General features: G+C 40.4%; 1 protein-coding gene across 2 annotated transcripts in view; it reads right to left on the bottom strand.

The window, feature by feature from the left end:
* The window catches only part of ADCY2 (adenylate cyclase 2), a 194,346-nt gene that overhangs the window by 174,886 nt on the left and 7,204 nt on the right, over positions 1-12,256 (bottom strand). The gene's annotated exons all lie outside the window — the stretch shown is intronic.

Raw genomic sequence — 12,256 nt, 5'->3', positions numbered from 1 at the left:
TAAAAGCCTTTTTGATAGTGATATTTGCCAGATACTATACATCTGCTTCTGTTTAAAGTATTTATCTGGAAGGATGTGCTCTAGATTACATATATACTTTTTCTCCTAGCAACTGCTTACTTCAAAATGTGCAAACAACACCCAGAGCAAGGACTAGAATATAACTTGAAGTGAGTTCAGAATAAACAATATTTAAATTTATTTAAAGAACTTACATAGAAGTTACTACACTAGTATGTTTAAATCACCTAGTGATGGATGCATTAAAAAAGAATAAATATTTGATGTTATATTCCTCTATGTGTTCAAAAGTATCTCTGGTTGAAGTACAACAGCACTGTATCAAAGTCTGGTCATAGGATCTTTACGCATTCCCCCAGCTGTTACGAATTCTAACAGCCTCATTTGTAGCAACAAGGACTGCAAAAGCAGGCCCCAAATGCTACTGCTCCAACAGCATAAAATCCTCCACTAACCACACACTTCATGCAGAAAAGCCTTGTATTCATTTTTTATGCTGGTAAAATCTTGGGAACAATCTGAAAGTACCTATCTGATGATTTGTACGATATCCAAGCACAAAGAAATAACATTTATTTTTCCTTTATTTTATAGTTGCTTCCTTAGTACCCTGATAAATCTTGTTTATTGGTGGGTTTTCAACTTAAATACTTAACATTTTACTTAAAAGCTTTTTGATGTGATTTTTTTTTTCTTTCTTATAAGACTTGCTACAGTTAGAGCAAAACTAGAAATTTACAAGTAAATTTGTAAATTTACAAATGCTGTCAGCATTTTGGGGGTTTGTTTTTTTTTTTCCCCAGATCTAGTAAGTTTTACAACCACACATCTATGGAGACACTTGCTGTAAGGTTCCTTCCCCCTCCTCCCTTCATATTTTGTTTTCCTTGCAGCCCTGACTGCACATGTACTGCACGTTGCAACACCCACCTGCTGCATCAGGCATTGAAGCAATTACTACTGCAGCACTGATGATCAGGATATAAGCAGAGTCAAGAAACTCTAAGTGATGGTGCTAACTTTGAAATGCAAACACTAATCTTCCAAATATTAAATACACACATTAAGGCTTTCGAACACTGGGGTAGTTGTACTGTAAACAATTTATGGGCTTAAAGTTAGGTATAGAGGTAAGTGTCCGCATGAGTACGGAGCTGTTATGAAGTAAGATACATGCAGTCTTCTATAGAGACAAAATATAAAACCTAACCAGTAGTAGTAAGAGCTACTGATTCATGTCTCTGAATTTTGCGATTTTTGATCATTCCCATCGCTGAAATTTGTTTCAGTGAATTGATTTATTAATGTCACAATGAATGCCAGCCCAGGTAACACCAAAAGCATTTAACTTCCACCTTTGACTTCCGCAATTCCAGGTAGGATTGCAAAACTCTTGTTCCAAGGTCAGAGGAACTAGTCCCTTCAGCAGCGACAGGACAACAGTAAGTTCCTTGCACCATCTGTCACACAGTCAGGGTCGCAGCACTGAAGGAACCCACCCGCAAGCTCCTGGAGGAAGCCAAGACTCAGGAAAACCACAGATTTAAATGACGGCAAACAGCTATTTCAGTGCTAACAGTCATGCTACAACCATACTACCAAGAATATCCACATGCACTTCAACAGCAGGCTTCTCCATTTCAGTCAAAAAAATAAAAGTATTGTGCTTTCTAGGACAATCGTGCTTCAAAACAAATGAACAATATTTAGATTTCAGTTTAGAGCATATGTATGGTCACATCGCTACATACTTCTATATGTATTCTAGCATTAGATCAATCTATCACAATGTTTGTTCCAAATTAACAGCTCACCAGCCAATTTCCTCTTTTTAAGCATAAAATGATCTCAACACTTAGCTAAGCCATTTTGATCACTAAATCTAAAATTTTATTTCTGCTTTCTCCCCTTTTCTGGTTGGCTATTGCACAATTTTGCATTTTGTTTTGGTACACAGATGCAGGAAAAAAAAAAAAAAAAGACAACAACGTGTCAGCTCTTCATCACAGGTAACTGAATGCAACCTCGTGGACTGCAGCAGGAGGCCACCGCTCCAAGCCGATCACAAAACAACCTGCTTCCCATGTCGCAAGCTGCAGGCATCGCACCGTACGCTGTGCAAATCCTGAGGTCAAACTGAAATTTAAAGACAGAATAGTGTACACATTAAGCAACTAAAAAAATACGTGAGAAAACAATTGTTATTACCATTTGAATCCTTTCCAGAAAGCCTTAACGTGTACAAGTGGATTTTTCACAACCCTGCCTGTAAAATACGCATTATTGTCACGTCAACAAAAGCAGGCTGTGTGAGGCAGGGGTTTATTTTGAAACTGCTTTTAACAATATTTTCCTATTACTTCAGAGGAACTAAATGTTTATGAAATTGTAACTTCCAGAGCAGGACATGTAAAACTTGTAGCTTCCTGATCAATATTTGCAATCATCGTGTGTTTAGCAGGTTAAAAGGTGGTGTTGGATGCAAAGACAAATCCTGAAGGCTAACTGTTCTCTTTCCCTAACCATTTCACAAGGAGGTGGGGAAAAAAAAACCAAAACAAAAACACCTTCCTTCTTTTTTTGTTGCTAGTCTCAGCAATTAAAATACACCAGAGGTAATGGAATTAAGATATCAGCATGACACTTTTGAACATAATAGCTAAGCCTGCAATATATGGATCTTGCCTGACAGCTCTATCTTCCCGAGTGTTTTCTATCTTGCTGTCTTTTAATTACTGAAGAAATTAAAAGGTCTACTGTTAGAAATTTTTCCAACTCCCACAAATTCTTCAGAAGTGTGTGATAATTTTACCCCTAAAATCTGAAGAATCACTTTCACTCTTCTTTCCAAAGCCCACAACCTTCTCTCATTCTACATCCTGTTCTTTGCTTTTCCAGATAATGCCATGCCCTCAGTTCAATTTTAAACAGCAAAGCTGCTGTAGAGCACTTCACTGTTTTATATAAAACCATACAACTTGACAAAGTACTCTATAAAAATGAACAAACAAGCATTTAAAATACCAGTTTTAGCCTAAAATCTTCTACCATGGTCCCTCGTTCTTTTGGTACTTTTTCCTTTATTCTTTTAGTCTACTGGAATTTGACAGCAGCCTCTATACAGAGGACTCCTGCTGGGATCTGAAATACCACATGCTTTGAATTAACTTGAACCATTTACTGTATTAAATTCCTACTAAAAATCACCTTTTGCTGAGATCAGTGAAACACTTTCTAAATGTAAATACAGGAACAAGTGAGAACATTCTTCAGACATTAAAACTATGTACCATTTCATACATGTATTTTCAAAAATGTTGAGTGTTAAAAAAAAAAGTTACAGGGTTTAAGGATGACTAACTTACTGACCTCTCTATCAAAACAGGATGACATCTTCCTTTAACCAGACTGACTGAAAGAATCTATAGCAAAAATTGCCCATTTTTCCTGTAAAGCATTTTCCAGGACTTGAGAGAATTAGAACGATTTTCAGAAGACATATCATCTCCCTTCCCTCGTAAAAGTGGACAGCTTTTCAATCCTCTAACATCTCAAGGAATAGTTCTCTACAAAGCCAAAAAGCTGCAAAATTCTTTTGGCTACTTGTGACTCTTATCCCATGGTTTTATATTTTAGTGAATTTGCGTACAGCTGACTGCACTGTGTGCCATCTACTAGACGGCTGGAAAAAATCTCTATTTTATTAGGGGGTTCCGTGTCCTGCTCCTGGCCAAGTAGCTGTACAGCTTCATCTAGGACTTCAGCATTTAGGACAACTGAAAAGTTTTGGCCCGCCATCTCAGATTTCTTTTCCATCAATGCCATCATTATTAGTCCATCTTCACTTTAGAAATGGCACAGTGTCTTTAAGGCCAGATGCTGTTTCCAAGGCCAGATGCTGCTTCCAAGGCCACATTGTATTTTCTGGATCCACAACTTAGAAAAACTCCTCTGCCTTTCGTGCCCACCATTTATCTTTCATAACGCAAAGCTTTGCTTGTTTTTCTTGATTAGCTGCCTGGTTAGAAGCAGTCTCGAGTCTTTTTGTCTTTTTTTTTTAAGCTTTTACTAAGCTTTTTGCAACATGTTCAAGGATACTAGCAGAAAATTAATTGAACTGTACCTTTTAATCAAACTGTCCTGAATTTTGTGTCAATGAAGCTTTTGATTTTCACTAAGGCCCTGTGTAATTGCACGCCTGAGATTTTTTCCCTCTGATGCAGCAGCGTTCCCTGTTTGGCTTGGTAGATCAATGGTAACAGCATCAGGCTCAAATCCAGTTGTTTCATGATGTCTGTTGTCCTGAGAAATTCAGTTCTCTCTATTAATGAGTCTGATGTGCAGTCTACACTTGCTGTTAGCACATGGTGATATTTGACTCCTCGCTAGTCCGCAATCAGTCCAGCAATTTGCAGATCGCATTTATGAGGCAATTCTGCCCAGCATCACAACTGCCAAGCTGCTGCATGATGTCATGTATAACCAGCAAGAGCAGTTCTGCATTCATGGCCAGATTCTAGATCATTTTGTATTTGTTAGTCTGTTGTGTCACTATTAAAGCAGTAAGACTTCAGTCAAATCCTTCAGGTGGCAGTCTGGTCACCTGCAGCCTCTCCTCAAACTTGAAAGTCGTGAAAAACATACACTGTAAAATCCCACCGTATAAGAAGGTGGCATTTTGCAACAGTGCAGTAATTCTAGTGAAATCAACAGGAACTCTTCTTTGACTTCACAGGGTCTGTCCCCGTTAGCACACAGGACTAATAGTGATAATACAATGACCAACCATGTAGGTATTCTGAACACCCCTCTCACCACCTATGTACTTGACTACAGTGCCAAGCCAGTGGATTCTTTTTAGTGAGTCCAACTACATATAGATGTTGTTCATCTTCTCACTTACTCAGTAGAAAAAAAATGCATCCATACTTTTCCAAGTTTGCCTGATAACTATGAGTGAACCTCACCTGCCTCAGTGTTGTAGCAATGATTATCAGGAACACAAAGTCTGACATACCAGAGATCAGGCTTCTGTGCTTAATGCAAAAACATCACACCTCACAGAGGGTTTGAAAAGGCTCCTTGGAGGTGCTGAGGAAGAGTCAAAAGCCATGGCTGCTGTGCAAACAACAGTAACGTAAGGAAGGTTAAAAGAAAAGTTCTGGAGGCAAAATATTGGTTGCTAGTGAAGAAGCAGAGAACTATGGTAGCATTCCCAGAAATGCTTCCAAAACAAGACAGGTTGGCAAGCAGAAGTTCAATAAGCAGCTAAGAAAATATGTTAGAAAATTAATTCAAAGAAACAAGGAAATTTTGGGAATAGGGAGGGAGCCTCTAGAAGGTAGCTGAGCTTAATCTAAACCAGAAAAGAATGAGTTTGCTGGCACTTCAAAGGTAGAAATACAGTATGTTTAAGAGAAGCAGTAATATCATGGAGACCTGTAATTCTCAACTAAAGGAAAGAACAGAAGTTCATTAAACTCAAGCAAGAAGGAAATGGCAAAGAAAAGCCACAACAGACAGACTCTCTTTTGAAAAAATTTGCGGAGAAATAAAGCACTCACGTGAAAGTATACACTCTTCTACATAAACACTAAAAGCCTAAGAAGCTAGATGGAAGAACTAAAATGCCTGTTGTTAAAACAACATTATTTACACAATAGTCTGCCAGAAAACTTGGTGGAAAAAAGACCAGCAGCAGAATAGTGAAAAAGCAGAAAAGACTGAAAGCCACACACTTCAGCAGGGATTGAAGAATGGCTTGTATTAACAACCTAGGAGAATCAACAAATAGCGTAAAGTTCCTATCAACCAAAAAACTAGACTGAACAGCAAAGGCTTATTAAAATAAATTACTTAGAGGACTGGTCATCCAACCAGGACAGAAACTATTTGAGGTTCTATGAAATGCAGAGGTAAGAAAGGCTGTCAAAGAAGAAAACACAGCAGGTCAAGGGACACTTCAGTGACTCCCAGCTAGACTGGTTAAGGGTCACAACAGCAGCTGGAAGCTGAGACCACTGTCATGTCTCACACACAGCTGAAAAACAAAACAAACAAGCAAACAAACAAAAGACCACCCATACAAAGGAAGAGAAAACACTCAACCTGATCTCAAGAAGTGGAAAGAATCTGGTCCATAAAAAGTCGTTATTGAGGAGCAGCTTTATAACAATGACAAAGCTTGTTAAGAAAGCAAATGAAAAACAAAATCCAAACACTTAAATTGAAAGGGGGAGCTAGGAGCTTAGAGATTAAAATCTTTGTAGGTGGCCTGAAGACACTATAAAACTCACAGTCACAGGCCAAAAGCTAATCAATTCCCAAAATAGACTTGAGAAAGACCAAAACACAACTAGAATGCCTGAACAGCCAAGCAGTGAAGCTTCTAAAACCCATCTTTCAAAAAAAAAACCACACCACTGGTAAATAAAAGGGATCATAACATTTATCAGGATTAATATAAAGACTCAGTAATGCAGGCCAGGAAAAGAGCTTGAGAAATCTTTTTTAAGAGTATAAAAATAAGCAGTATATTCTTTTTGAAACTTAAGCAGGAGTTAGCAGCCTGCTAAAGGACTTCTAAGCAAACAGATGATGCAGGTATTGAAAAGAACAGTTAGAGAAGAGCAGACTGTAGCAGAAAGGTTTAGGGGTTGCTTTTTTTATTTATCTGTGTTCAGTGTGGTGTAATTCTTATTCCAGAATAATTATACAGAGGGAACACATCAGAAGATCTGTCTCAAATTGAACTATCATTATAAGGCATTACAGACAAAAGCAAGAACATGAAATGTAAAAAGAATCACCACAAGCAGATAGGGTTCACCAGAAAGGGCCAACAGGACTCAAAGGAAGAAGAGCTAAAACTGTAGTAACGCGTAACCTTCACCCAAAAGTGCTTCTGTATCCAAAGACAGGAATGTGATGTGACACCGGTCTCTCCTGGGATTCCTCTCAAAGACTAAGAGAAATACCAGTAGGTCTGGTATCTATCCTGGGAAAAATTGTTAAAAACAAAGGTCCAGAGTGCCCAAAAAAGTCCTCAGGAATCCTAGGGTGTTATGTTGTTCAGCATATCCATAAACAATTCAGGAAAAGGGGTGAATAGCAATCTGAAAAAGATGAGGGCCAGCTATGAAGAATTACAAAAGGATCTCATAACAGTCACTACTGAGCAAGAAAATGGCAGGTGAATTTCAGTGGAGATGTATGTCAAGTGTCGCAGCTCACACAAAATAATCCTAATTCTATACAGATGACAACAGGCTCTTGGTTGACCAGTAACACTGAGAAATGGAGGTATTCAGTGTTTATTATAGGTAGACCCATGAAAACATCACTTTGTTGCTCACTAGCAGTCAAAAAACCACCCAAAATGCAGAACATATGAAAAGAATAAATAAGAGAGAACATCACGATGCAACCTCAATGCATGATGAACACCGTAAACAATTCTGGTCCTACCACCACCACCACTTCCAAATGAATACAAAAGAACTAGAAAAGATAGGTTTCCGAGGATGGTCAAAGCTGCAACACAGTGGCTAGATACTGATGGAGTAACGGTTGTTTTCAAGGTGTCTCTTCTCTGCATGGAGTGAGCACAACTGTGCTTTGATACAGCTTTTTTGATTTTTAAAGGCAGTGTACGTCTCAGATCAACAGGTAACAACAACCTCCACTTGAGCTGCCTGCATGCAAATGTGTAGCCAGGGAACCCCCTGAGCCTGTGACCATTCCTACTGTATCATATGCCATGGGACAGAGGACAGACACCTATCCCTGCCAAAAACATAATTAGCAGAATCAGGATGTGCATGCTTGATATTTTATATGCACAAATATGCCCTGTGAAAAGCCCATGCACCCAACCAGAATGGGGAGCAGCTTTTCCTATTTCTTTATACATCCTCATTTGCCATATCGGCAGTTTTCTCTCTCTTGATTTATTTTTCAGCGATTAGTATCCTCTCATCTTGTTAACCACATGTCATATAAAATCCATCAGTGCATACAACCATTTATTTAATAAGCTGGGGTTCAGAGGGACCACAGGGGTCAGGGATGGGACTATCATGCCTTTTGGTCATCCAGCACCATCTCAATCTTCTCTCAGGCTGGCAATTATCAAAAGTAGCTCTACTTTAAGACATTTAACAGCCTATGAAAAACAAGATGGTCCAACCCAGTTACTAGTGGCTACAACACTCAGCTGGTGCACTTGTCCTACCCGAAGACACTAACTGGCAGCCACAGAAGATAAACAATGTCCCAGAGAGCAACCACAGTTAATTACATTCTGCTCCTTGAAGCATTCCCTTCAGAAGAGGGCTGAGACAGTATGCAGCAAAGCGAGGAGAATTTTGTACTTTGATGAAACTAATTACTTCAGGCTCCAGAGCTAATTAGCACCTACTCGTATCATTTAGATTATTTTTAATGTAAATGTAGTGACCAACATATCCTTCCTGCATGCTTTATTCTACATGTATTGCTTCTGAATTCCTCTCCAAAAATGTGGCTTAAAACTTAGTTTAGCTTGTTTTTCAGATGTTCTCAAAATCCTTCCTCCTCGTATTATCAAAATAATCTTGAAGAAACTCTCCAATAAATACAACTACTATTTATGCAACTGGATACATGAAGATAAATTGAGTAAAACACTTATGAAAAATGTATGCCTTGCAGTTAAATATATTCAAAATATGTCATTGTTGAAAGAGTTCCATCAGTTAAACATCATGGATATTACATTACTTCACAGGACTCAAAGACATGTTTTTCAGATTAACTGCATGGCAACATGTATTAAAAGTTAAATTATGGCCTTCCTTGTACCCATATAGACCTGTGGAAATCAGAAAAACTGAAGTACTTGTTCGATTCTTTGAGCTATTTAATACTGACAGTTACATATTTTGGCTGTCCCTTTTAAACCAAAGCTAAAAGGTGGCCTTCCCTCACCACTTTACTCCTGACATCATAACTTGAAAATCTGGCTGTAATCAAGAAAAAACGACAAGACAGAACTTGCTTAAAAGTAAGGATCACAAAATCTGAACCAGGGAGCACATGAATTTCAGCACATGAAGAAACAATGTTCATTTTAAAGGTCTGTTTAATGAAGAAAAAGATAAGCTTCTTTCTCTAACGGGTCTTTTAAAAATACATTTTGCAAGAATATTCCACAGATTCAACATATTGGCATAATAAGGTAACATGAAAAATAGTTTTAATATTGAAAAGTCACTACTGTCATTGTGTAATTACTTTTCAAGTTTTTCCTAAGGTTTTGCAATTACTTACTAAACACAGTTATTATTACTGCAGAAGATGTTCTTAAAGTTTACTCCCCTAAGGACACTTTCCTCACTCTCATATGTCTCTCAGTTCAACTACTTCAAACCAAAGAGATCTCTTATTTTGTTTTTGACTCCTGGATCAGGCCCACGTTCTGCAATGGGTATTACTGCTATAACGATAACATTTCAAATAAAGGTCATCAACATGCCAACTTACATTTGAAATATAACTATGCCAAATAACAGCTCTATAAAGGAGCAAAACTTCAGACACATTCATAGGAAACAGAGCAAAAGAGATCCTGCAAATCCAGGCATTTCTATTTAGTGTTAGATAAGGGCTTATTTAACCAGTACTGTTACCCCATTTCATTAAGGCACAAGTAAGAAAATACTAAAAATTGAAGACACCAAAAACAACCTGGTAAATTGTTTCAGGGTCAAACAGACATCACGTCACTTGGAGAAGTGTCTAAAATCCCACCACCTACCAGTCGGGTTTGGAAATTGCCAGGACTCACCGGGGCAGAAAACAAGCCCAAGTGAGAGACTATGGCCCCTTTCTGGCACAAGCTCCAGGGTGCCACTGGGGATTACAGGACCAGCTACTGGTCTGGACAACCTACCATCTCCTGGGTCTTGACCAGAGTAGACTGTGCTCAGACCACCGTGCCAGCAGAAAGGACCACCACAATGGCTGCATCAAAGAAAGGAAATCCATCCACCTGCCAGGGTATATAAAGCAAGAGGAATGACTTAGGAGGAGCAGCTGAGGGACCTGGGGTTGTTTAACCTGGAGAAAAGGAAGCTGAGGGGACACATTATCACTCTCTGCAACCACCTGAAAGGAGGTTCTAGTGAGGTGGGGGTCAGTCTCTTCTCCCAAGTAAGAAGCAATAGGACAAGAGGAAACAGCCTCAAGTTGCACCAGAGGAGGTTTAGGTTGGATATTAGGAAAAATTCCTTCACCAGAAGGGTTGTCAAGCACTGGAACAGGCACTGCTTAGGGAAATAGTTGAGTCACCATCCATGGAGGGATTTAAAAGATGTGTAGATGTGGCATTTAGGGACATGGTTTAGTGGTGGACTTGACAGTGTTAGGTTAATGGTTGGACTCAATGATCCTAAAGGTCTTTTCCAACCTAAATGATTCCATGATTCTCTAAGAGCGGGAGCACTAGCAAGCAGATGCTGAGCCAAGTTCAAAGAGCATCTGCTTTTCTAACACACCTCTCAGAGAAATAAGGTGTCAAGTCTTCAACCTGAATTCAGTCTTGCTGGAAGAGGAGCTGGGGGAATCTAGTCTTCCCAGGATTTTCCTGCAGGGCTGACCAAAGTACTAGCAAATTGGAGACACAGATGGGAAAATTTTACCTGGAATGGAAGGACAGCAATTCCACTTATCCAGTCAGTGAGCAGGTCCATTGTGCATGCCATAGCATTTAGGGTCTGTAAGAGGTCCCACAGCACACAGTTCAGCTGCCTGAGGAGGCGGGTGGAAAAAGCAAGTTCAAACTACTTTTGCAAACCCCAGTGAGTGGCTCTGAAAAGCCATCAGTCCACGTGGGATCTCATGGGACTATCCAATGATCAAACACCAGACTGGTTGCACCTGAAGCTGTAAGGGAAACACATCTGGGCCAGACTACACCTTACCCCTGCTGCCCTCTGGAGCACTCTCTGAGCACGCAACTGAAAGCCATTGCTCCTGTGCTCTGGAGCACATCTTCCAGGTTAGAAAAAATTAAAAAAACAGAACCATGGGTGGTGGAAGAAGTGGATGCTCAGACAACAGACCTGAGGGCAAGGCTGAGAGGCCAGTGGTGATGGGTGCTGCTTCCTCTGCTTCTCCCAGACACAAGCCTGGAACAGGTTCTCACCAGGAACAGCAAGGGACTTTTGTATCACATAGGTGCTGCTAAGAATGAGAGTTCTGTTTAGAGACAAGAGATAAAGAAAATGTTTCTATACAGGTTGGAGAAACAGACAACTGGGAGGATAAGTGTAGAGACCACCTCACACTCCTCTGCACAGATGGTGCAATAATCCCTTGAATTTTCAGCATCTGAATAAGGTTCAGGGTCTGCAGCTTGCTTGTTCAAGACATAAAAATAAAAGATCTGGAGAAGAAAATGTGTGGAGCTGGTTTTTTTTCAATAGGATCAGGGGTGATGCTCAAAGAAAAAAAGAAGGCGGGGAAAAGGGGCAGAACTGTGCTAATTCACTTATTTTGGGGTCCAGATCCCAAAAATTTTAATCTGTTGGCATCATCTCATCATTGCATATCAATAAGGCTTGAGCTGACTCAGTTCTTTTTGATGCAGAAGCCACTGTGGCAGCACTTTGCTTGTTTGGGGTCACAGTTCTCATAGATTAAGCCCAACTGGCAATGAAGCACCACACAGTCGCTCACTCACTCCTCCCCCCCAGCCATGGTGTGATGAGGAGAAAATATAAAGAAATGTTCGTGGGTCAAGACAAGGACAGGGAGAGATCACTCCCCACTTACGGTCACGGCCAAAAGACAGGCTCAACTTGGGGAAGAAACAAAATCAATTTAATCTGCTACCAATCAAATCAAAACAAGGACATTAGGAAGTAAAACCAAACCTTGGAACACCTTCCCCCCACCCCTCCCTCCTTCCCGCCTCAGCCCCACTCCCAGTTCTCTCCCCCCAGGGGACAGGGACGGGGGCTGGGGTCGGTTCCTCACCCCTTGTCTCTGCCGCTCCTTCCTCCTCAGGGGGAGGAGGACTCCGCACTCAGCCCCTGCTCCAACACGAGTCCTTCACGTGGGCTGCAGTCCTTCCATCACAGACCGCTCCAGCGCGGGCTTTCCCATGGAGTCACGGCCATCTTGGGGGGCACCCACTGCTCTGGGATGGGCCCCTCCCCGGGCTGCAGGTGGGCATCTGCTCCCCTCCTCCTTC

The sequence above is a fragment of the Haliaeetus albicilla genome, chromosome 21, assembly GCF_947461875.1.
Source record: "Haliaeetus albicilla chromosome 21, bHalAlb1.1, whole genome shotgun sequence".
In the NCBI taxonomy this organism is placed as follows: domain Eukaryota; kingdom Metazoa; phylum Chordata; class Aves; order Accipitriformes; family Accipitridae; genus Haliaeetus; species Haliaeetus albicilla.
The sequence above is the reverse complement of the archived record's forward strand: the minus strand, read 5'-3'. Positions and strand labels throughout refer to the sequence as shown.